General features: G+C 44.2%; 1 long non-coding RNA gene across 1 annotated transcript in view; it reads left to right on the forward strand.

Moving 5' to 3' along the window:
- Window positions 1–4,072: 4,072 nt before the first annotated feature.
- Window positions 4,073–24,686, forward strand: part of LOC105483688 (uncharacterized) — a 55,113-nt gene continuing 34,499 nt past the window's right edge. Inside the window, exons 1-2 of the long non-coding RNA XR_011608959.1 lie at window positions 4,073–4,183; window positions 23,699–23,947. This is a non-coding gene — a long non-coding RNA (uncharacterized lncRNA). The remainder of the gene's footprint in view (window positions 4,184–23,698; window positions 23,948–24,686) is intronic.

Below are 24,686 nucleotides of genomic sequence, written 5' to 3' on the forward strand. Positions count from 1 at the left end.
CATTCTGGAACAATAGGGTTCTTCTCTAATCCTCCAGCTATAAAAGTCATTTTAGAATTATAGATTTGCAATATCAAAGTAGCTTAAAAATGAAAAGACATGATTTCCACCAAGAGAACAGGTGGGGTGTTGATCACACACCAGCTCTCATCCATGACTCATAAAGTTTCATCCTTTTTATAGACATGGCTGAGCCAGACTTTATTCATGATTCTTTCCTTGAAACCACAGCAAAGTCTTTAACACTCTAGACATTCTGTTTCCTGAATGAAATCAAGTTAGATTGGTGTTTGAATTATACAAACATCTTGGTGTATTTACCCTGATTTTGATGGGCGAGTTTGCTGTTCTGTGATTATAAACTGTTGGTTATATGGGTATCCAGTGTCAGGTGTAACCAGTGCCATTTTCAGTTATATCCCAGCTTGGAGAGATATCCATCTGAGATCCCACTCACCTTTGTCCCCAGATTCTTACCAGTGATTACACTAGTGATATGGGCTCAGGGTAGTATTTGCAGAGGGCTTTCTAGTCTGTGAGCCCCTCCCCTCAAGGTCTGGAAGTGGAAAGGTGTGCGGGATCCCCTGTGAGAATTGGAGAACCCATCCAGACTCATCTCCCCATCTCAAGATCCTTCATTTAATCACATCCGCAGAGTCTCTTTGACCATGTAAAGTAACAGATTCCAGGGACTGAGACAGATATCTTTTGGGGGCCATTACTCAGATTATCATGGACCCATAATTATAGGGGTACCTGCTGCTGCAGAAAAGAATCTGCTCAAAGGATTGAGCTTGACTTTATGGCATTTCCTTGTCCCATCTTGTAATTATAGGAAACCAGATAAAATTGTACCATCCACAAAATTAACTATGGCAGACCTGTGGTGTTTTTGTCACCCAGGAACCATTTTCCCCAGACTGTCTGGGTTCATTTCCTGGCTCTGCTACTTACCAGCAGTGTGACCTTGGGGAATTTACTTTCTCTGTGTCTCAGTCTCGTGAAATGTAAAATTAAGTGATGTTTGCCCCTCCAGCACACAGTTGTGTAAGAATTAACTGAGTTAGTGTATATAAAGTGTTTTAAACACTGTTTGGTACAGGTTGATATATAAACTGTTATTGAAATGGGAGAGTTCCCTGACCCCCCTTGCAGGACGTGCAATAGGAGTGTGGCTCAAATGTTCAACCATCATGCACTCAAACCCCTTACAGGACGGGGAGCACACAGATGGGCAGATGCAGGAGCTGGGGTGAGCACTTTTGGGCTCTGGCCCCATGGTGGCATCTAAGGGTGTGTTACAATTAATGCCCTTTTAGTAGCTACCATCCATGGACAGCTAATTGCTAAACCAGCTCAGTAGACAGTCAGGGTGACAGCCTTTTACACCCTGTCCTTCTGGTACCCAGGTCCTTGTCTGGCATCCAGGAAGAATCAGATTACACACAGACTTGAAGGCTGGTGAATGCAAGGGTTTTACTGAGTGCTGGAGGTGGCTCTCAGCAGAATGGATGGGGAGCTGGAAAGGGGATGGAGTGGGAAGATGATCTTCCCCTGGAGTTTGGCTGTCCTGTAGCTGATCTCCCAACCAACTGTCCCCAGCCGAACTCCTCTTGATGTTCAGACGCTCCTTCTCTTCTCTCCTTCTCTGCCGCACCACTCTGCTGCTCTTCTGTTCATCTTGTCTACTTGTGGAACCTGGGGCTTGGGGTTTATATGGGTACAAGATAGGGGGTATGGTAGGCCAAAAGGCAACATTTGGGCACAAAAACAAGAATGCTTGTTCCCGTGGGTTTCCAGGCTTAAGAGTGGGGCCCTTGCCAGAGAACCGCCCTTTTCTACCCAGTATTTCCTTGCTTCCTGTCCACATTATTATTATTGTTATCCCACTTTTCCTCCTTTCCTCTGGGGAAACCACTCTACTCTTCTCCAGTCTGTGTTTTCAGATAGAGCTGACTCCACCTTTACCTCTGTTTGCAGTGTGACATCTCACCCAAGTCCTCCTGAGTCAGGGATTTGCAGACTCACCCTCTCCAGAAAGAGAATTTCTTGGCCAGGGACTGGAGAGCAGACAGAATAACAATGAACTTGCTCCTGATTAGCTCCTCCTATTTAGTAAAGGAACACTCTTTGTTTTATAATAATAAGTGATCCATCTTATAAAAGAAAATAATCTCATAACATATACATTGAAAATTACTTTGTGAAAGCTGTTCTGTTCTGGCCTAATGTGCCAGGGGTAGGGTAGTTCTGATCCAGTTTTCTCTGCCCTGCAAGTCCCACTTCTCAGGACTCTGGCTTCCAGAATTCTGTTGAATTTCTAGTCCGGTGTCATCTTCCTCTCATTCTCTTTTTCTGTGTGGATTTATACCTACTTTATGCCGATTTTTTATTTTACAGTCATGTTATTGAGATTTTAGAAGAGAGAAGAGATAAAGCCTGCATTCAACTCACTTTATTTAATGGTAAAATCTTTCAGAAATCAAAGAAGCTTTGCTGGGAAATGGACAGGCAGCATTGCCCCAGGTAGCCTGTCTTGGACACATCCCTGAACCACACCAACTAAGACTGAAATTAAATCCGCAAATTTCAGTGACTATTTTTGAGAAAATGTGAGCACTCAGAAACCTAATAAGCTTCAGGGCGAAATGTCTTTACTGTAAAAGACAAAATAAATTTCATCCTGCAAATTAATCCCTGTGCTTTGTTCCATGAAAAGAATAGTCCTGGCTCTGTGGCCTGTAGCCTCACAGAGGAAACCAAGTGGATTTGGCTCCTACCTGTGCTGGGGCCCACACCCCAGCTTGGTCTGCTTCTGGGATCTGTCCCAGTTGGAAAACAGCTCTTTGTCAGGATTGGTGGTGTGTTCTGGGGGGCTTCTGGGTGGGAATTTTTTTTTTTTTTTTTTTTTTTTTACCATTGTCTTTCTTTGCTCTCTATGGTGTGGGAGACTATGAGGTGACAGCTAAAATCATCTATCCCTGGTCCTGTTATCTTGCCTCTTATCAGCCACCACCATGACTACACAACAAAAACAAGGAGAAATGAGGAGAGAATTCAGTCATCTGAAAAGGTATCCGAGAAGTGCCAGTTGCTGACATGTTTACCTCAAAATAATACATCTCGACATCTTATGGGTCAGCATAAGCTGCCCTTTCAGATAATTTTCTATAAATTTCCCCAGACATAGCCCCCAAGCACCTCTCACTTCACCTCTCCACACCCAAACAACTCACATAATAAATGATGATGCCAGGAAAGATCCAGGTTTTGTGGAAACTAAGGCTTATACAATTTGTGGGGAGGTGAGCTCTTTCCCTAGGAAAAAGAATGCAAAGTTGTAAATATAAAATCAAATATGAAATTGAATACTTAAAATGGGAAAAGAAATTATAGCATGTTACAAAGTTTTAAAAGCTGACAAATAGTACAAAAATCCAGAAAAACAGTATCTTTATTATTGGACTATTCGACAGTCTCTTCATACTTTTCTGTTTTTGTAATTGCATACCTCCATGCGCTTCTTCACATGACAATGATTTCGTAATATTATTTTCTAGAGAAAGATAATTCAGTCTTCCCTATAGCATGGTTGAATACCCCTCCTTTAAAGTATTTATATATTAGAAAAGGTTTTCAGCCTCAGAACTGGCTATTGGTAAGTCATGTAAATTTTTTAAATTGTTGCCAAATTTGGGCAACTCTACAGCAAATTTATTTCATATATGAACTGTAAGACTTCATGTACATTTCAAGTTTTCTGACAGAGGGACTGATCTTAAGTATTTTGAATTGATGACCCTCATTAGCCAATTTGTCATTGGTAACCCCATTGAACTGGTAGATTACGGTGTTGGTATTTCATGTTAGATTTAAAAAATAGATAATCAAACAATATAAAAGCCTATTTTTTGTTTGAAAGTCCTTCTTCCTCTAAATGAGTGAGTTACTATATTTTGGGTATAATTTGAAAAAAAATTATTTTGGCTTACAGTTTGCTTCTCATTGTCAGAATAATTTCTTTTCTTTCTTTCTTTCTTTTTTTCCTTTTTCTGAGACAGGGTCTTGCTCTGTTGCCCAGGCTGGAGTGCAGTGGCACAATCATGGCTCTCTGTAGCCTTGACCTCCTGGGCTCAGGTGTTCCTCCCACCTCAGCGTTGCTCCAGAGCAGCTTGAACTACAGGTACACTCCACCGCATTTGGCTAATTTTTACATTTTTTGTAGAGATGGTATCTCCCCATGTTGTCTAGGCTGGTCTTCAACTCCTGGGTTCAAGTGATCTTCCCACCTTGGCCTCTCAAATTGCTAGGATTGTAGGTGCAAGCCATAGTGCTTGACCCAGAATAATTTCTATTGATTTTATTGCTTATTTCGGAACCCCCAATTATCTTCCTACTCCCTTCTGCATTCCATACCATGAGCAGCCTCTCACACATATATGTGGATACCCTAGTCTACAATGGCCAAACTTTATCCACAACCTCCAGTAAAGAGCAGTGCCTTGGCTACTCTTGGGTCTAAGGGTGTGCACTCTGACAGCATGGTCCACTCTTGGAAGGCTGGACTCGGGGGAGAGGATCCTGTACATCCTGGAGGCAGACTCAGGGCCTTTGAGCAGAGAATCCTGGGGTCTTAGGTACTGAAAGTATGGGCAAGAACTGGGGATGAGGGGCGTGTACATTTTGGGTGGCATATCTCCTGGACTCTGTGGACTTTTCATCCTAAAGGGAGGGGTACAGCAGGAGGAGAACCAGGGTGAGGCCCTCCTAAGTGTAGGACTCAGGGCGGGAACCGCTGCTGCCCAGGTCCAAGGGCAGTGTGAGCCCCAACTCAACCTTCCTTTAAACAGATGCCCACACCCACTCCGGTTCCACTCAACAGGAGAGGAAGTGTGATGCCAATTTTACTAAATGTGAGGCCGTGAGGAAAATATTACTAGAGCCCTCCAAGGACCTTGAGTCTGCCCAGGTAAGGGGCTGGACGTTTAGGCGCCTTTAGTTTCACAGTAGGTCTGCCCTGCGTAAAGCGGCCGTCTTCCGGGGGCCCCTGTGTGAAGCAGCCATTGTCAGGGGATCTGGCAAATTGAAGGAGCACCAGTGTGAGTTGGACCTCAGATCTAAATTGTTCTTATTCAGAAGCAAAGTGCTGTCCCTGGCCTGTGTTCTCGGAACCACTCCTCTCTTTTCCCTTGCTCTGCTCTGTATGGCAGGAAGCCAACAGCCGCCTGAAGGAGAATGTGGGGACAAGGGAGAAGCCAGGGCGCTTGTCCCTCCCCCTCTCTGCCTGAGGCCTCCTCTTCTCTACTGGACAGAGGTCTCTCACTGGACAGACCTCTCTGCTTCATGGTTCCAGCTCTTCTTGCTTGGGCGACCCTGGCCCTGGGTTCTGGTCGCTACTTCTCCTTTTGTTCTTCTAGCTCAGTGGCTGTCAGCTGGGAGCATGTCTGTCTACTACCTACCCCCCGCCACTGCACACAAATACACCCAAGGGACGTTTAGCAATGTGTGGAGCCATTTTTGGTTGTTACAACTTGGGGAGGGGCATGCTACCAGCATTTAGTGGATAATGGTCAGAGATGAAGGCTAAACATGGAATGAAACACAGGACAACTGTCCACAACAAACAATTTTCCCACCAGAAATGTCAAGAGTGCCCAGGTTGAGAAAGTGCTCTAGCCTGAAGCCAGCAGTGGTTCCTTCCGCTATAATCTCAGGTTTGCCTCCTTATCCCTTTGGATGTGTAGCTTTTCCATTATGTGTAACCAATCCCTGAATTAAATTCCCTCTGTTAAGACACTCAAAGTGGTGTTTGTTTTCTGGTTAGACTGACCAATGCCTCCACAATGTATCAGCTTCTTTTCTTTTTTCACTCTGCCAAGACCACTTAGTGACACTTTTTCTGTCGCCTCCCTGTGGATTCTGGAGATTGTCACCACTTACCTCCATCCTGTTGCTTTCTGTCCAGAATTCTACAGTTTTCATAGAGTACATTTTAATTAATAGACTATTTTATTTTATAATGAGGCTCATCCAGAGTTATGAAATGAGCAGAAGATGCATAACTTTCTTTTACTAAATAAAAATAGAGCACTCAAATGAACATAATCCAATTTCCACCCTTCAGAATGCATTATTATTATAAAAATGCATTTGGTTAATGTCATTATATATTTTAAATGTAGATTAACTTAAACCCAATTAAAGTGAGATCTTTTGGGATTCTTCTTAATTGTCTATTAGGCAAAAGTGCACAGAGTGCTATTTGGGTTTTCTTGGATTTTTTTCAGCATAAAAATAATTTTTCAGCAAAAAAAGAAAAGAATTAAATTTTCGGAGTTCCAAAGGAATAAAGCAAAGAAAATATGTTTTGACTTCTGTCATGTTGTGAGGTCTGTTAGTTTCCTAGGGCTGCAAGAACAAAACCTGAGTGGCTTAAAACAACAGAAATTCATTGTCTCAGCTCTGGAGGCCACAGGTCCAAAATTAAGGGGCGGACAGGGCCGTCTTCCCTCTAAAGGAGCTAGGGAAGGAAATATTCCATGCCTCTGTCCTTGCTTCTGGTAGCTTCAGGCACTCTTTAGCTTGTAGATGCATTGATTCAATCCTTGTCTTCACAACCCCAGGTCTTCACAGCATCTTCCTCTGACCATGTCTGTCTCCATGTCTAAATTTTCCCTTTTTGTAAGAACACCAGCCACATTGAACTAGAGCCCACTCTACTGACGTCATTTTAACTTGATTACATCTGTAAAGAACCTATTTCCAAATAAGATCATATTTTGAGGTACTGGGATTAGGACTTCAATATTTTGGGGGGGTGGGAGAGACACAGTTCAACCCATAATAGGGGTATTAATGTTTCTAACCATTAAGATGATTTTTTGGGTGTTGGGAACTTGTGTGTATACTCAAGTTCAAAAGATACATTTTAACTTTGCTTTTCATTTATAACGGTTAGAATGTCTATTTCAAAAAGTGGTCTTTTGGGAATTTATTCAGCAAATACCTATTCAGCATCTACCTTGGGTTAGGTATTGGACTGGGCACTAAAGATGAACAAAACACAGTCCCCACTGTGCAGGTGCTCACAGTCTGATGGGTGACATGAATATGACAATGATTAAAATGCTACCTGAGACCGGGCGCGGTGGCTCATGTTTGTAATTCCAGCCCTTTGGGAGGGCAAGGCGAGCAGATCACGAGATCGGGCATTCAACACAGTGAAACCCCATCTGTATTAAAAATATAAAAATTAGCTGGGCATGGTGGTGGGCACCTGTAATCCCAGCTACTTGGGAGGCTGCGGCAGGAGAATTGCTTGAACACCGGAGGCAGAGGTTGCAATGAGCTGAGATGCACCACTGTACTCCAGCCTGGGCAACAGAGCGAGACTCCGTCAGAAAAAAAAAAAAAAAAGGAACCTGAGAAGTACCATACTATGTCAGAGATCCATGGAGGAGGTTTGTGAGTCCCTAGAGAATGCCTCAAACAACACTGTCTGGAGGTAGAATCAGGGAAGTTTTCACCTATGGAGTTGCAGCTCAGCTGGGTCAGGGGTGCACATCCACCAGGGCAAGAGAAGGGCCAAGCAGACTGAGATCCAGTGTGAGCACAGACACAGAGAGGGTGCCGAGCGAGGCAGGAGGAATCTGGTCACTGCTCATAGGAAGAGCTGGCAGAGTAGGGCGTGGAATGAGAGCAGATGGAGGCCAAATTGTTAATGAAGCTGTTAAGAAGTTGTGATGCCCATCCTGGCTAACACAGTGAAACCCCATCTCTACTAAAAATACAAAAAATTAACCGGGCGTGGTGGTGGGTTCCTGTAGTCCCAGCTACTCAGGAAGCTGAGGCAGGAGAATGGCGTGAAACCAGGAGGCAGAGCTTGCAGTGAGCCAAGATCGCGCCACTGCACTCCAGCCTGCACGATAGTGCGAGACTTGGTCTCAAATAAATAAATAAATAAATAAATAAAATTAAAAAGTTGTGATGAGCCACTGAATTTTTTAAAAAATTTAAGAGATAGGGTCTCACTGTGTTGCTCAGGCTGGTCTTGAACTCCTGGGCTCCAGCAATCCTCCTGCCTCAGCCTCCCGAGTAGTGGGGACTACAGGCTCGAGCCACTGTGCCAGGCTTGAATATTTTAATCAAGGGAGTAACATGATCAGATTTGTTTTAGAAGGATCGGTTTGGGGGCACCACTGTAAAGGGTAGATCTTTTTTTCTTCTAAATTTAAAGTTGGTTTTCTTGTCCTCATTTCACTGATCTTTCAACATCTTATACCAGAGTTGAATGCTTCCTTTTTTTGAAATATTTTCCTCTCTTGGTCCCTATCACTCCAGCTCTCCTGATTTCCCTCCTAGACCTTTTCTTTTGCTGGCTTCTTTTCTTTTGCTGGCTTTCCTATGGGTCTCAAAGTTCAGATAGGAGAGCCTAAAGGCTGGCACCTCTTCCCTTCTCATCTAGTCTCTTGAGATCTCATCCATGCCCATGCCTTCAAATTTGTACCCCAGCCCTGGCCTCTCCCTTGAGACTCAAACTTGCCCATCTGATGTGTTAATCCCTACTACTATCTGAGACCCTATAGGCATTTCAGACTCAATATCTTAAATCTCTTTCATCCCAAATCTTCCCCATTTCAATAAATGGACCCATATTCTCCCAGGTAGTTGTTTATACCCCAGTGTCAAGATTTATCTTTAATTCCACCCTTTCACTCTTTTCCCATGTACAAATCCATCTCTGAGTCTTCCTGGTCCTACAACCAAAATACATCTTTCTTTCTTTCTTTCTTTTTTTTTTTTTTTTTTTGAGGCAGAGTCTCACTCTGTCGCCCAGGCTGGAGTGCAGTGGCGCAATCTTGGCTCACCGCAACCTCCATCTCCTGGGTTCAAGTGATTCTCCTGCCTCAGCCTCTCGAGTAGCTGGGATTACAGGCGCACACCACACACCCTGCTAATTTTTGTATTTTTAGTAGAAACGGGGTTTCACCATGTTGGCCAGGCTGGCCTTGAACTCCCGACCTCAGGTGATCAGCCCGTGCCCCGCCCACCAAAAACATCTTTAATCCATTCATTTCTCCCCACTTCCAGTACCATCACCTTAGGCTGGGCCCCAGTTGTCTATACTGGAGACAATTGCAATGGTCTCCTAACCAGTCTCCACATATGCCCTTATCTACCTATTTTTCTACCCAACAACCTTAATTATCTTATTAGAATTTTAACCAGATATATAATGCAATGTAAAACTCAAATTACTTTTAATTTTTTTTGAGATAGGGTCTCACTCTGTCACCCAGGCTGGAGTGCAGTGGTGCAATCAGGGCTCACTGCAGCCTTGACCTCTGGGCTCAAGCAATCCTCCTGCCTCAGCCTCCCAAAGTGCTGGAATTACAGGCATGAGCCCTGGTACCTGGCCCCAAACTTCTTACTGTGTGTTAGAAGGCTTTCTATGATCTGTTTCCTACCTACCTCTTTAATCTCACCATTCAAACTACTGGCCTTCCTTCTGTTTCTTCAACACACCCACCCATTTCCTGCCTCGTGGCCTTCACACTTGCTGTTATCTCTGTCTAGAACCCTCTGCCTGTGTTCTTTGCATAGCAATCCCTTTCTCATCTTTCAGGATTCAGTTCACAGGTCATCTTCTCATGGATGCTTTTCTGGTCTCTCCTGTCTAAGGAGCCCTCCACCCTTATTACTGTGTATCATCTTGTCGCATTGTTTATTTCCATCAGAGCACTTATCAGAACATGGAAGTGCTTATTTATTTATCTGTTTATATTTCGTTTCTTTCTTTTATGTGTAAGCATCACTCACTCACCCCACTGCACAGTTCTGGAGGCTATTTACAATGCTTGTTACAGAACATGATACTCCAGGGAGATTTCTAAATACCCACCATCCAGTATGTACCTCCAGTGCTCCTGGCAATGGGGTACTTCTTTAAATTCTAATTCTTTTTTTTTTTTTTTTTTTTTTTTTTTGAGATGGAGTCTTGCTCTGTCATGAGGCTGGAGTGCAGTGGCGCAATCTCGGGTCATTGCAACCTTTGCCTCCTAGATTCAAGCGATTCTCCTACTTCAGCCTCCTGAGTAGCTGGGACTACAGGTGTGCACCACCACACCCAGCTGATTTTTGTGTTTTTTAGTAGAGCCGAGGTTTCACCATATTGGCCAGGATGGTCTCGATCTCTTAACCTCGTGATCTGCCTGCCTTGGCCTCCCAAGGTGCTGGGATTACAGGTGTAAGCCACCACTCCTGGCCTACTTCTTTAAATTCTATCACTTGACCAGCCTGGCCAACATGGTGAAACCCATCTCTACTAAAAATATAAAAATTAGCTGGGCTTTGTGACAGGTGCCTATAATCCCAGCTACTCAGGGGGCTGAGGCAGGAGAATTGCTTGAACCTGGGGGGTGGAGGTTGCAGTGAGCCAAGATTGCACCACTTCATTCAAGCCTGGGTGACAGAGCGAAACTCTCTCTCTCTCTCTCTCTCTCTCTCTCTCTCTATATATATATATATATATATATATATATATATATATCTCCTGTCACTTCATCTTCCCATATGGAGCTTCTGTCGCCGTGATACCAGCAAGGAACTGTCTCAGAGAGGGTTAGATGACTTGTGCAAGGCCACATAGCCTCTAAAAAGTGATGGGGCAGGATGTCGGCCCACATTTGCCTGGTCCTGAAGGCCTCTCTCTTCCTACCATGTTGCACGCCTCAAGATGAGGTGGAAGAAACACTGAAAAAACAAACAAACACAATTTACAGTGCTACCTCTTTTCTTCTTTGACTTGACCAGCTTTAAACATCAACTCTCTAACACTAGTGGACAAACATTCATTAGCCTACCATCCTTTCATTTGGGAAACCACTCTCTCCTGTGCCATCGGAATCCTGCTCTGTCATAAGGTGCCAGGGGCACCAACACCACCCCTCCCTCTTCCCACCTTGAGAGTGCGCATGCAACCTGGGCTGGCCAGATTATTTCTTCCTCAGTCCTCCATGATGGGTCCAGGAACGGGCAAGTGATCTGAATCGGGCCAGTCAGCATCCTCCTTGAAACTTTGCTGGTACTCTGGGGACAGTCATTCCTCTGGGGTCATCATTCTTTAGCACCACAGTCATCAGAAGCTGCAAGCGGCCACCTTAGTCATGTAGAATCTTATGGAAAATGAAGCCAAATAGAAGACAGTGGAGCTATAAGGGATGAATGAAGAGAAAGACTGAAACAGAGGCCAAATAGCGTAATTTCAACAGTGGAACCCAGCGACCCAGCCATTTATTTGTTGCGTTATTTGTTTAACATCTATCTCTTCACTAAGCTAGCTCCACAAGGGTAAGAATGATATCTTCTTTGTTCACCACTGTCCCCCAAGAGCCCCAGACAGTGGCTGTCGTGAAGTAGGTGCTCCTTACAGATATGGATGAGAGTATGGTTTCTACCAGCAGTGTCTGAGCTCACAGCATAATGATAATATTCCAGAGAAATCATTTCTATCTCCAGCTTTTGGAATGAGCTGGCTGGGTACATGGGGCTTGATTAAAATTGGAGGAGACATAGTTAATCTTAGCGTCAACCTCATGACATAAGCCACGTCCTTTTATAAAAATTAGGTTTCAGTGGGTATGGATTGGAACTGGGCAGGGATAATGTGTTCTGGCTCTGTTCTTTAAAACTGCATATGATGTCTGAGGCCCTGCCATTTAATTTGATTCTAATATGTCTTTAAACATCCTGTCAGATTATAACCTGATTTATCACTCACTCAAGAGGCTAAAAATAGGAGGTGATACAAGAGGTTAACATCACTTAGCAATGGGTGTTTTCTCAAAGGGAGAGACATAGATCAGAGGAAGCACATCATTCATTCCCGTCCACAGGCTGGGCGCGCCTGGTGCTTGGCAATTGTTTCAGAATGGAATGACTCTTGAGCTGAAAGTGTCGTCATTTGGGAGGGGCAGTTTGAGAGGGTTACAGAAGACGCGATGACTGAAAATCTTCCTCCCGCCAGCCCCTGCTCAGCAGTCCCCATGAGCCTGAAGTGGTCCCTGATTGCTGGTTGCTCTCGGCTGGTTTCTAGGACAGCCATTAACACAGTGGAATGAACCATGGGAATGGAAGAAAATTTGAAATTTCTATTTTTTTTTGTTTTTTTGAAAAACAGCTGATCTTGCATCGTGTTCCAGCTTCCCTCTTGGTAAAATAGAAATTGTTTATATTTCCCCCTTGGAGGCTGCTAAGCCCTTAGAGGGCCTCAGAGGAGGGGCAGTGTGAAAATAAAGGCTACAAATCCTTACGGTGCTGGCTAAAAAGAAAGCACTGACCTCTGACATCTCGAATTCAGGGAGCAGAATGAATGAAATAGCAGCATGCTCACTCCAGGGTAGGCAGAGCACAAGACTGGAATTAGGGATGGGAGAAGGACATGAACATCTGTGGAACATGTAACTGTGTGCTGGACATGGCATTAAATATTACCTGCTGTTGTAGGCAGTGGGCTCCCCTAACAGGGTATCACAGGCTGGGTGGCTTATAAACAGCAGAAATTTATGCCTCAAAGTTCTAGAGACTGGAAGTACAAGACCAGGTTGCCAGCATGGCTGGCTTCTGATGCAGGCTCTCTTATTTTTTGTGTGTTTTTTGAGGTGGAGTCTCACTCTGTCGCCCAGGCTGGCGTACAGTGCCGTGATCTCGGCTCGCTTCAACCTCTGCCTCCCACGTTCAAGCGATTATACTGCCTCAGACTCCCATGTAGCTGGGACTACAGGCATGCGCCACCAGTTAATTTGGTATTTTTAGTAGAGATGGGGTTTCACCATGTTGGCCAGGCTGGTCTCGAACTCCTGACCTCAACTGATCCACCTGCCTCGGCCTCCCAAAGTTCTAGGATTACAGGCGTGAGCCACCGCGCCTGGCCTGATTGCAAGCTCTCTTCTGAGTTATAGACTGCCAACTTCTTGTGTCCTTACATGGCAGAATGGGGGCTAGAGCTTTCTGGGGCCTCTTTTATAAGGCACCAACCCCATTCATGAGGGCTCTGCTCTCATGACCTAATCACCTCCCTTCTAATACCATCACATTGGGATTTAAATTTCAACATATGAATTCCAGGTGGGGTGGGGTGGGGGTCACACATATTCAATCCATAGCACCTACTTACCCAATAGGAATTACCGTGGTATATGGTGTTACCTTAAGTTGATATTAACCCATTCTATGAATGAATAAGCTGATTCTCAGGGAATTTAAGTAACTCCTAAGCCAGTAAGTGGAAGAAGCAGGATGCATCCCAAAGACTGGCTCCAAAGTCCCAATGTCTTTCCTGTCATTGTCATGTCATGCTACCTATACACATCAGTGAGGCCTAAAAGTGAGAACAAGCTTGCCTGAGTGTAACTGTGGCTCCAGGGCCCCTGCTTTAGCTAGGGAAGGGCGCTTGCTGAGAGGCTCTTGCTACTCTCTGGAGGTTAGATGGCTCCATTTCATGGACATCAACGTTTGGAAAGAAGCCAGACCTTCTCTTTTGTGCCCTGTCAGCTTCCTTTGGATATTTCAGAGCCTCCCCTCCTGCAGCCTCCAGCCCTCTTGGGCTTCACTCTGGCTATCCACTTAGGCTCTATCCTTTGCTTCTTCCTAAATACTATCCCTGTCTGCTACAAAACTTATCCACCTGGGGTCAAGCACAGAGGCTTAGGCCTGTAATCCCAGCACTTTGGGAGGACGAGGCAGGCGGATCACCTGAGGCTAGGAGTTTGAGACCAGCCTGGCCAACGTGGTGAAACCTTGCCTCTACTAAAAATACAAAAATTAGCCAGGTGTGGTGGTGGGCGCCTGTAATCCCAGCTACTCAAGAGGCTGAGGCAGGAGAATTGCTTAAACTCGGGGGGCGGAGGTTCCAGTGAGCTGAGATTGTGCCACTGCACTCCCCAGCCTGGGTGACAGAGCGAGACTCTGACCCTGTCTCAAAAAAAAAAAAAACCCAAAAACTTATTCACCTGGATCTTCTTTCTTTGGGCTTGGGACATCATTAACTTGCTTATCTCCTTAGCAAGCTAATTCATGCTAAAGTATTAATGATAAAAATGTGTAACACATTTCTTGGAGCTATGGGCAGTGTTCAGTAGTCCCAGGCACTTGTTGTTTGGACAACGTTGTGTCGCATGCAGTGGGCCCTGGCATAAGCCTTCAGTCCCTTCTTACCAGAGGATTGGTGGCTACCACAGGTAGTTGAAAGACATGTTTCTGTCCCCATCCTGTGGAAACGTTCACACCAGGATTCTGTCTTGTGAATCTTCTGTTTCCCACGGTGTCTGAGGTTCACTCACCACTTGTTCTGCAATGGAGCGCCTACTTCCTTGTGCCCAGGACTTTATCATAATGACCAGCATGAGCTGGGCTCTGCCTACTGTGGCTCAGAGTTTAACTCTATGAAGAATCAGTATCGTCTGTATTGCCAGACTCACTGCCATCATTCAGCCCCCTTGGGCTCTGCGGACACCAGCACCCTTGTCCTGAGGACAGCTGGTCTCTCAAAACCAGAATCCCCTAGGGGGCCTGCTGCTTGGTGGCTGTCTCTGACCTGAGTGAGGTGCTGGTGGAAACAGTTTTACATTTCCCATTTCAAAAATATTTTTGGTAGAATATACATAACAATATTTATCATTTTAACTTTTTTTTTTTTTTTGAGACAGAGTGTCATTCTGTCACCCAGGCTAGAGTGCAGTGGTGTGACCTTGGCTCACTGCAACCTCTGCTTCCTGGCCTCAAGTCATCCTCCCACTTTAGCTTCCTGAGTAGCCAGGACTACAGGCATGCACACCTGGCTAATTTTTTATTTTTTTTATTGTAGAGACGGGGTTTCACCATGTTGCCTGGGCTGGTCTTGAACTCCTGGGCTCAAGTGATCTACCCATCTCTGCTTCCCAAAGTGCTGAGATTACAGGTGTGAACCATCACACCTGGCCCATTTTAACCTTTTTTTTTTTTTAGGCGGAGTCTCGCTCTGTCCCCTGGCTGGAGTGCAGTGGCGCGATCTCGGCTCACTGCAACTTCTGCCTCCTGGGTTCAAGCAATTCTCCTGCCTTGGCCTCCCAAGTAACTGGGATTATAGGCGCCCGCCACCACACCCGGTTAATTTTTGTATTTTTAGTAGAGACGGGGTTTCACCATGTTGGTCAGGCTGGTCTCGAACTCTTGACCTCAGGTGATCCACCCTCCTCAGCCTCCCAAAGTTCTGGGATTACAGGCATGAGCCACCACGCCTGGCCCATTTTAAACATTTTTAAGTGTACAATTCAGTAGCCTTAAGTGTACTTACAGTGTTATAATGTTGTGCAGCCATCACCACTGTTCATTTCCAGGATTTTTCATCGTCCCAAACTGTGCCCATGAAATAACTCCTCATCTCCCCTGTTCTTAACCTCTCTACTCTATGCTCTGTCTCTATGAATTTGCCTATTCTAAGAACCTCATGTAAGTGGAATCGTATAATATTTGTCTCTGTCTGGCTTATTTCACTTAACACAATGTTTTCAAGGTTTATCCATGTGGTAGCATGTATCAGAATTTCCTTTCTATAATAACATTCTATCATAAGATATAACAGATTTTGTGTATTTATTCATTGGCAGACAGCTAGATTGTTTCTATCTTTTGGCTGTTGCAAGTAATGCCACTATGAATAACGCCAGTTATTCATGGAATGGCCATTGACAAATGCACAGTGGCCGGGCTTCACTCCTGATGCTTTTGACCATAGAAACCTATGCCTTGAGATGCAGAACTCATGTGGCCTCTTCTTCTAGCCAGCCTCTAGTCTCCCATCAAGATTTCAACCCATGCCCTTCCTTTTCCTGGGCAGGATGCTGTGGCATGAGAATAGAGGCTTTGAAACTAAACATGTCTGGCGGAGTTATTTATCAGTTGATTGGGTTATCTTGGACAAATTACTTAACCCCTCTAAACTTCAATTTTTCCCTCTGTGAGGCACCTTAGGAGTTTTCGTGATGATGTATTTAAAGCTCCTAACTCAGCATCTGAACCATGGCAGCAGAGCAATCCATCATAACTTTCTCTAGAAATGTCTTAAATAAAATTGATATGAGGCCAGGTGTAGTCGCTCATGCCTGTAGTCCCAGCACTTTGGGAGGCCAAGGTGGGTGGATCACTTGAGGTCAGGAGTTTGAGACCAGCCTGGTCAACATGATGAAACCCTGTCTCTACTAAAAATACAAAAATTAGCCGGGCATGGTGGTGCACTTCTGTAGTCCCAGCTACTCGGGAGGCTGAGGCAGGAGAATCGCTTGAACCCAGGAGGTGGAGCTGCAGTGAGCTGAGATCATACCACTGCACTCTAGCCTGGGATACAGAGTGAGACCCTATACTAAAAAAAAAATTGATATGAGTGTTCACAGTATTTTCCTGTTAAAGTATGCTTATCTGTTTTAGAAAGCATTACATTGGGCAAGTGTAAAGTTAATTGATTAAATATGATGGCTATAATTTTTATATAAGTTAAACCTTAGACCCTTGGTCAGGAGTGTCAACCTATTATAATGTAGCTTTCTCAAGAAAATGAGGTGCAACATACCATAAGGCTGTCATTAGAACACAAATCATTACTGCTATGTTTATATTTTAATAAGACCCTCCTACATATAGGCCAAACAAATGATTGTCTAACTGTGGAAATTCTAGGGGTCCTTGTAGGCCAGGGGTCAGCAAACGATGGCCTGCAGGCCAAAGATAGCCTACATTCTGTTCTTGTAAATCATGACTTGTTGGAACAGAGCCATTCCCACTCATTTCAGTATGATCTATGGTGGCTTCTGTGCTAATAAAGTGGTGGAGTTGAGTAGTTTTACTTTTATTTATTTTTAATTTTTTTAATTTTAGAGAACAGGGTTTTCCCATGTTGGCCAGGCTGGTCTTGAACTCCTGGACTCAAGTGATGCACCTGCCTCAGCCTCCCAAAGTGCTGGGATTACAGGCATGAGCCACCGCACCCTGGCAGAGTTGAGTAGTTGTAAAACTAAATGCCCCACAAAGCCATGTACAATATCTAGAAAAAGTTTGCCAACCCCTACTGTAGGCCAAGAGGGCAAAGGGAAGCGCTTTTGGCAGTAGCCTTTATTTATTATTATTATTTTTTTATCTGGAGTCTCACTCTGTCACCCAGGCTAGAGTGCAATGGCATGATCTCAGCTCACTGCAACCTCTGCCTCTCAGGTTCAAGCAATTCTCCTGCCTCAGCCTCCTGAGTAGCTGGGATTACAGGCACATGCCACCATGCCTGGCTAACTTTTATATTTTTTAGTAGAGACGGGGTTTCACCATGTTGGTCAGGCTGGTCTCGAATTCCTGACCTTGTGATCTGCCTGCCTTGGCCTCCCAAAGTGCTGGAATTACAGGTGTGGGCCATGGCACCCAGCCTAGCAGTAGCCTTTAAATTGTATGTGTAGCCTTCAGCACGAATGTGTTGTCTTCTGCTGTTTGTTGGTAGGGTAACTTCTGGAATGCTTTGGATGTTTCTGTAGGAAAGGATCTTAGTGCCATTTATCAATGGGCTTAGCTCAACATTGCTGTATTAGGGCAGGCCAAATTGTTGTAACAAGACCTGTTAATTTAGTGCTGTAAAAAATAATGAAGTTTATTTCTTGCTCACAAAACTGCCAGTGTGGGTGTTCCAGGTTGGTTGGCAGCTCTGCTCCACAGAGTAATTCTGGGACCCAAGCTCTTTCCGTCTAGTGGCTCTGCCCTGTCTTCAGGCCGCTTGCCATCTGCATGGTCCAGGTTGAGTCATTAGGTCCAATTTCCAGCTGTTGGAAAGGAGGGAACACAATGCATGTCAGCCCAGCAATGGCACCCACCACTTCCACTCATATTCCATAGACTAGAACTTAGTCTTACGACCACACCCACTACAAGAAGCCCAGGAAGATGAAGAAGAAACTAATTTTGTTTCTGTCATAGTAGATGAGGGGGAGTGTTAAGGGTCCCCTGACAACTCCCTGACCTAAGTTCTAAGTCTTTACCTCTGCCAAGGGTAGCTTCATGCCAGAGCATTGTAGAACCTGGCTGGCTCTACTTCGTTGAACTCTGTCCACCCTATCTCTGTGTGTTCCTCCCTAGTACTTGTCCTGTGTCACCCACCATAGCTCCCCTTTCTCTTTCTAACCCTTGATTTCCTCTTTCTGTAAGTATAGACAATTAGGCTGAGCATGGTGGCTCATGCCTGTAATCTCAGCACTTCGGGAGGCCAAGTTGGGAGGCTCGCCTGAATCCAGGAGTTCTAGACCAGCTTAGGCAATATAGTGAGATCCTGTCTCTACAAAAAAAAAAAAAAAAAAAAAGAAGAAGAAGAAGAAAAAAAAATTAGGCAAGCATGATGGCATATGCCTATAGTCCCAGCTACTCAGGAGGCTGAGACAAGAGGAGCACTTGAACCCAGGAGTTCAAAGCTGCAGTGAGCCATGATCATGCCACTGCTCTCTAGTCTAGGTGACAGAGCGAGACCCTGTTTCTAAAATAAATAAATAAGGACAATTAATTCCTAGTAGGACCCGTGGCTCTTTCAGCCCTAATGATAAAAAAGAGGCAGGTACTATTATTGTCCCCATATTATAAAGAAACAGATATAGAGCAGTTAAGTAACTTCCTCAAGGTCACAGCTAGTCGTTGCTAGCACTCAAAAAGGAACCTTTCTTTTGTTGGGTGGGGATTTTACTCCGGAATCTGGCCAAGGAGCATGCTGTGAAAACACTACCTGGACCACATTAGCAACTTTGATCTGACAAGGAATTCTTGTTTTTAAATTTGCAGAACTATTCTTTACTATTGTTTACCTTTTAATTTTGTCTATGCACTGTTGTTTTTTCTCTTTTTCCCTGGTGGATAGAAGTTTTACGTTTTTCTTTTTTTGAGACAGAGTCTCTCTCTGTCACCCAGACTGGGGTGCAGTGGTGCAATCTCGGCTCACTGCAACCTCCTTCCCAGTTCAAAAGATTCTCCTGCCTCAGCCTCCTGAGTAGCTGGAACTACAGGTGTCTGCCACCACGCCCAGCTAATTTTTGTATTTTTAGTAGAGACAGGATTTCGCTGTGTTGGCCAGGCCGGTCTTGAATTCCTGACCTGAAGTAATCCACCTGCCTCGGACTCCCAAATTGCTGGGATTACTGGCATGGGCCATGGTGCCTAGCCAGAAGTTTTACATTTTTATACGATAAAACCTTCATGATTTTTTTCCTCCTTACTTCCAGATTTGAAAAATCATCTACCTTTGAGAATGACAATAAATATTCAATTGAACTTTTTTCCAGTCTTCTAATGTTTGTTTTTTAAAACATTATTTACTTTTATCCATCTTTAATTGGTTTTGCCTGTGGCTGTGGAAAAATAACAATCCCCATTGTATTTAGATTTGAATCTGCAAGAGAAAGTATTTATTTCCAACAGGCTTCAATGGGGAAAACGAACACTAGTGACAGACCACTAGTAGATATATAGAAGAGAAGAATCTCTCTTCTTCTTCAAGTGAGATTCCTTGACACAGGCTGGTGAGGTTGTAGATAGTGACTTACTTGTCACAAGCAGCTGAGCTCCCGTTGCAGCTGTAGTGAGTGCATGGGGTGCTGTTGGTGTGCTGACCCGGTGCCTTTATTTTATTTTTTTTCAAGACGGAGTTTCACTCTTATCACCCAGGCTGGAGTGAAATGGCGCAATCTCTGCTCACTGCAACCTCCGCCTCCCAGGTTCAAGCAATTCTCCTGCCTCAGCCTCCCAAGTAGCTGGGATTACAGGCACACGCCACCATGCCCAGCTACTTTTTGTATTTTTAGCAGAGACAGGGTTTCACCATGTTGGCCAGGCTGGTCTCGAACTCCTGACCTCAGGTGATCCACACCCTCAGTCCCCACAAAGTGCTGTGATTGCAGGCGTGAGCCATCGTGCCTGGCCTTTTTTTAATTTTTGAGACAGGGTCGCGCTCCGTCTCCCAGGCTGGAGTACAGTGGCACAATCTCAGCTCACTGCAACCTCCGCCTTCTGGGTTCAAGTGATTCTCATGCTTCAGCCTCTGAAGTAGCTGGGAATACAGGTGCACACCACCACACCTGGCTAATTTTTGTATTTTTAGTAGAGATGGCGGGGGGGGGGGGTTTCACCATGTTGGCCTGGCTGGTCTCGAACTCCTGACTTCAAGTGGTTCCCATCCTTGGCTTCCTAAACTGCTGGGATTACAGGAGTGAGCCACCACACCCAGCCCCCAGGTGCCTTCTACCTGGCTGGCGCACCCACCCTCAGGTGCTGTGAGTTTTGGCTGCTGAGCACTCACAGCTTTCCCCTTCTTTTGAGAATTGCCTCACCCCAAATAAAGAAATTACACTACCTCCCCAGTCATAAGTAGTAAGCAATGATCGAGGCTCTGAGGCTGGCCCCCTTGCCTCAATGTGGGTCAACTCTTCAATTCCTTTTTTTTTTTTTTTTTGAGACAGGGTCTCTGTTACCCAGCCTGGAGTTCAGTCGTGCAATCATGGCTCACTGCCTTCTCAACATTCGAGGCTCAAGCGATCTTCCCACCTCAGCCTCCCAAGAAGTTAATACTACAGGCGTGCATCATCATGCCCAGCTGATTTTAGTAGAGACAGGGTTTCACCGTGTTGCCCAGGCTGGTCTCAAACTCCTGAGCTCAAACGATCCTCCTGCCTCGGCCTCCCAAAGTGTTGGGATTACAGGCATCAGCCATTCCCAGCCTCAACGTGGGAACTATTCTGAGTTGTAATCTAAGCTCCAGAGCTGGCTGCAGGATCAGGCTGAAGCTCCTCTCCAGGCTTGAGACCCCAGCCTTGCTGAGCCCCTTCTCCCGCCTTCTCCTTCCCTCACTCCCTTTCCCCCATTGCATTCCTTCAAATCATGCGTACTCCAATCCCTGCTTCAGGCTCTGCTTCTAGGCAATGTGACCCAAGACAGTGAGGAAATCTAATTTCCTACAAATAACACTCTTGATACTTATAACAGGGACATGGTTTACAAGCTTTGTGGATATCATAGACTCAAGGTTACAGGTTATATATTAGAGAGTTTAAACACATACGTAATAAACTTATATTGGAGAGATTTTTTTACCCTTAAATATTGAAATGGTAATGATCAGAGTTATGAGTGATAATAAGAGTATTTTTGAACTTAAGCTCTATGACCCATCTAGATAATATTTATTGTTCCTTGTTTTTCTGGGGTCCCTGGAAGTATAAACATTCTCCAATCCCCTTTTCCATCTTACTGAGAAGAGTAATACCATCCCATGATTTTGAATTCTCCATGTGCTTTTGTTAAGGAGATTATCCTCTCTCAAGCCTTACAATTAAATGCCGTGTGTTATGTTACTTATCGTTTCTTTTCATCTCCATCAAAGTGGAATCGAGATTTCTACAGTGACATAAATTTATTATATGCTTCGGATTGTATCCAGCACCAACCATGGAATCATGCTTCTTTTCTTCCTTACTTACTACTTTCCAAAGACAATACTACTTCAATACCACTTGGATACCACCATTTTTCTTCTCCCCAAGCTTGGCCTCTAAGGATTTGTTATTCTCTACATCTGAAGAAGCAGAGATGCTGTGACTTGCTTGAATTGGAAATGCGAGATTTCATGCTCAGAACCCCGAGTTCCAATGAGCCTTTCTTCCCCAAGCAGCAGCTCTGTCTCCTGTGTTTGCCCCTCTGTGGACTCCACCATTTATGTTTGTGTCACTCATCTGTCATGCAGTAACCCTTTCCTTGGTCCCTCTGAATTCTGTTGTGCTCTGTTGACTTATTAAGAATGAACGCTGTTTGCTCTGTGTTTTGAAAATGAACTTTAATACTCCTGAGTCTTTCTTTGGGTTTTTCACTCTCTGTTCAAACAAAACAGTTGGAAGGTGGTTCAATATTTGTATATTTGCTTTTTTGATTTAGATTGTTTCTCCTTTCCTGAGAGCTTAAGGGTACTGTTGAAAGACCTTAAACAGCACCCTGGAGGAACTTAAGAGGTGGGTTTGGGAGCAGGGAGAGCTAAGGAATGAAAGGCTTAGTTGAAGAAGAGGAAAGAGAGGGAGAGAATATCATTTGGTTTCTGTTTTAGGTGAATTCATGTTAGGCAGAACTTTTTCCAAAACCAGTTAGACTTGGATGAGGAAATTATCCAAAACTTGCAGATACCCCCTGAGCTTCCCTAATTACTTGGGCATCCTGGTTTATGATGCTAAGGCTTAGTATTTTAGAGATTAAAATGGGACATCTGGTCATCTTATCCCAACCACAGGTCACTCTGTCTAAGGCACCTGCCATAACACTGACCTCACAGGGTTGTTGCTAGAGTCAAATGGTGTAGTTAGCGCTATAGATACTGTTATTATTGGTATCCCCGTGTTATATATGTGTTAAATGAGACACAGGAAAGTTAAATAACTTGCCCAAGATCACACAGCTAGTAACTGACATAGCTAGGATTTAAATCAAAGCACCACTCACAAGAGACAAAAATTCATAGTAAACAGTAAAATTAGGAGCCTATGTTATTTTTAAAATTACTATTTACTTATTTTATTATTATTATTATTATTTTCGAGACAGAGTCTCGCTCTGTTGCCCAGGCTGGAGTGCAGTGGTGCGATCTCCGCTCCCTGCAAACTCCACCTCCCGGGTTCACACCATTCTCCTGCCTCAGCCTCCCGACTAGCTGGGACTACAGCCACCATGCCCAGCTAATTTTTTTTTTTTTCATATTTTTAGTAGAGATGGGGTTTCACTGTGTTAGCCAGGATGGTCTCGATCTCCTGACCTCATGATCTGCCCACCTCAGCCTCTGAAAGTGCTGGGATTACAGGTGTGAGCCACTGCGCTCGGCCAAATTACTTTTAAGGTTCAATTATTTAGGTTGTTTTGCATCTAGGTAATTTTCTTAGAATGAAAAAAATATATATTTTGCTGAAATTTTTTCATAATATTCCCCCAAACATGATATGATAGCAGGATACATAATCTTCCACACTCAAATTTCCCAACATGATTCAAACAAAAATCATTTGTGCAAAATTATTTGAGCATTTCATGAGTTTCCTCAAAAGCCTCTCCAAAGCCTCTGATATTCAAATAATTTTCTTTTGAAGAACCTGAGCAATTGGTTTGATTGAATTTACATTGTAGACTCATATAATTAGCATGCAGCTGCTCTGGAAAAATGGGTTGTACAAGGACATAACTAGCATTAAGAGGAGAAATGTCTGCTAGAGTGGGAACTAATTTGATAATATTAGCGATATTTTCATCTTGAGATGACCTTTGCTTCCCTGTGCAACCTGGCAACGCTAAGACTTTGATAACGAGGGCTGAGCTAATGAGGACTCACTGCCATTTCAGACATTAACTATCCTGCCTTCCTTAGGGAACAACCCCAGCTTAGCTGATCTGATGACAGTATTTGGTGAATTTTGAGGCAGACCCTAGGACGGCACCCAGTGATCCCTGCCACCTGGTGTGCTCTTGTCTAATTCTCTCCCCTTGGGTATGGGTGGGACTTGTCACTTGCCTTTAATCGAAAGATAATGAGATGTATGTGATTACATGCACATTAGTATGTTACAGAAGGTTGTAATATCCTTCTTGCTAACACATTCTTCCGTCCTGGTTTTGATGAATCAAGATGCCCTGCCATGAGCTGCTCTATGGAGTGGTCTATGTGACAGCAACTGAAGATAATCTTCAACTGCCAGCCAGCAAAAATCAGAGGTCCTCAGTCCAACATCCCACAAGGAACCGAATTCTGCCAACAACCATGTGAGATGAGACTGCAGTCCTGGTCAGAAATGCGATTGCAGCTTTCAGAAGAGACTCTGGAATAGAGGACCCAACAAACGGATGCCTGGACTCCTGACCTAAACCCACAGCAATGGTGAGATAATACATGTGTGTTGTTCTAAGCTGCTAAATTTGTAGTCATCTGTTATTCAGCAATAGGTAACTAATACAATCATCATACATCATACTCAAAACAAATGGGTCATTTATTCTAATATTTATTGAGAGATCCCATGGGCAGCACACTGCAGTAGCTCTGGGTATACGATGGAAAACAAGAGAGAAAAGACCCTGACCTTCATGGAGCTTACAGTTTAATGAAATAGATGACATTAAATAATTATTCTATGAGCTATACAGTCTGATGCTATTATCAACATTAGCATCAGTAACCAGTATTATAACTAATTGGATAACTGTAGGTGAATATTAGTGAACATTCGCTGTAGTCATAAGTTTTAAAAGCAAAGCATCCATAGCAAGTCTACCTTTAAGGCTAGGTGTGGTGGATCATGCCAGTAATCCCAGCACTTTAGGAGGCCGAGGCAGGTGGAACATTTGAGGTCAGGAGTTCGAGACCAGCTTGGCCAACATGACAAAACCCCATCTCTACTAAAAATACACACAAAAAATTAGCCGGGTGTGGTGGTGCAGGCCTGTAGTCCCAGCAACTCAGGAGGCTGAGGCAGGAGAATCACTTGAACCTGGGAGGCAGAGGTTACAATGAGCCAAGATTGTGCCAGTGTACTCCAGCCTGGGTAACAAAGAGAGACTTCCTCTCAAAAAAAGAAAAAAAAAAAGAAAGAAAAGAAAAAGAAAAAGAAAATCTATAC

The sequence above is a fragment of the Macaca nemestrina genome, chromosome 10 (assembly GCF_043159975.1).
Source record: "Macaca nemestrina isolate mMacNem1 chromosome 10, mMacNem.hap1, whole genome shotgun sequence".
NCBI lineage: Eukaryota > Metazoa > Chordata > Mammalia > Primates > Cercopithecidae > Macaca > Macaca nemestrina.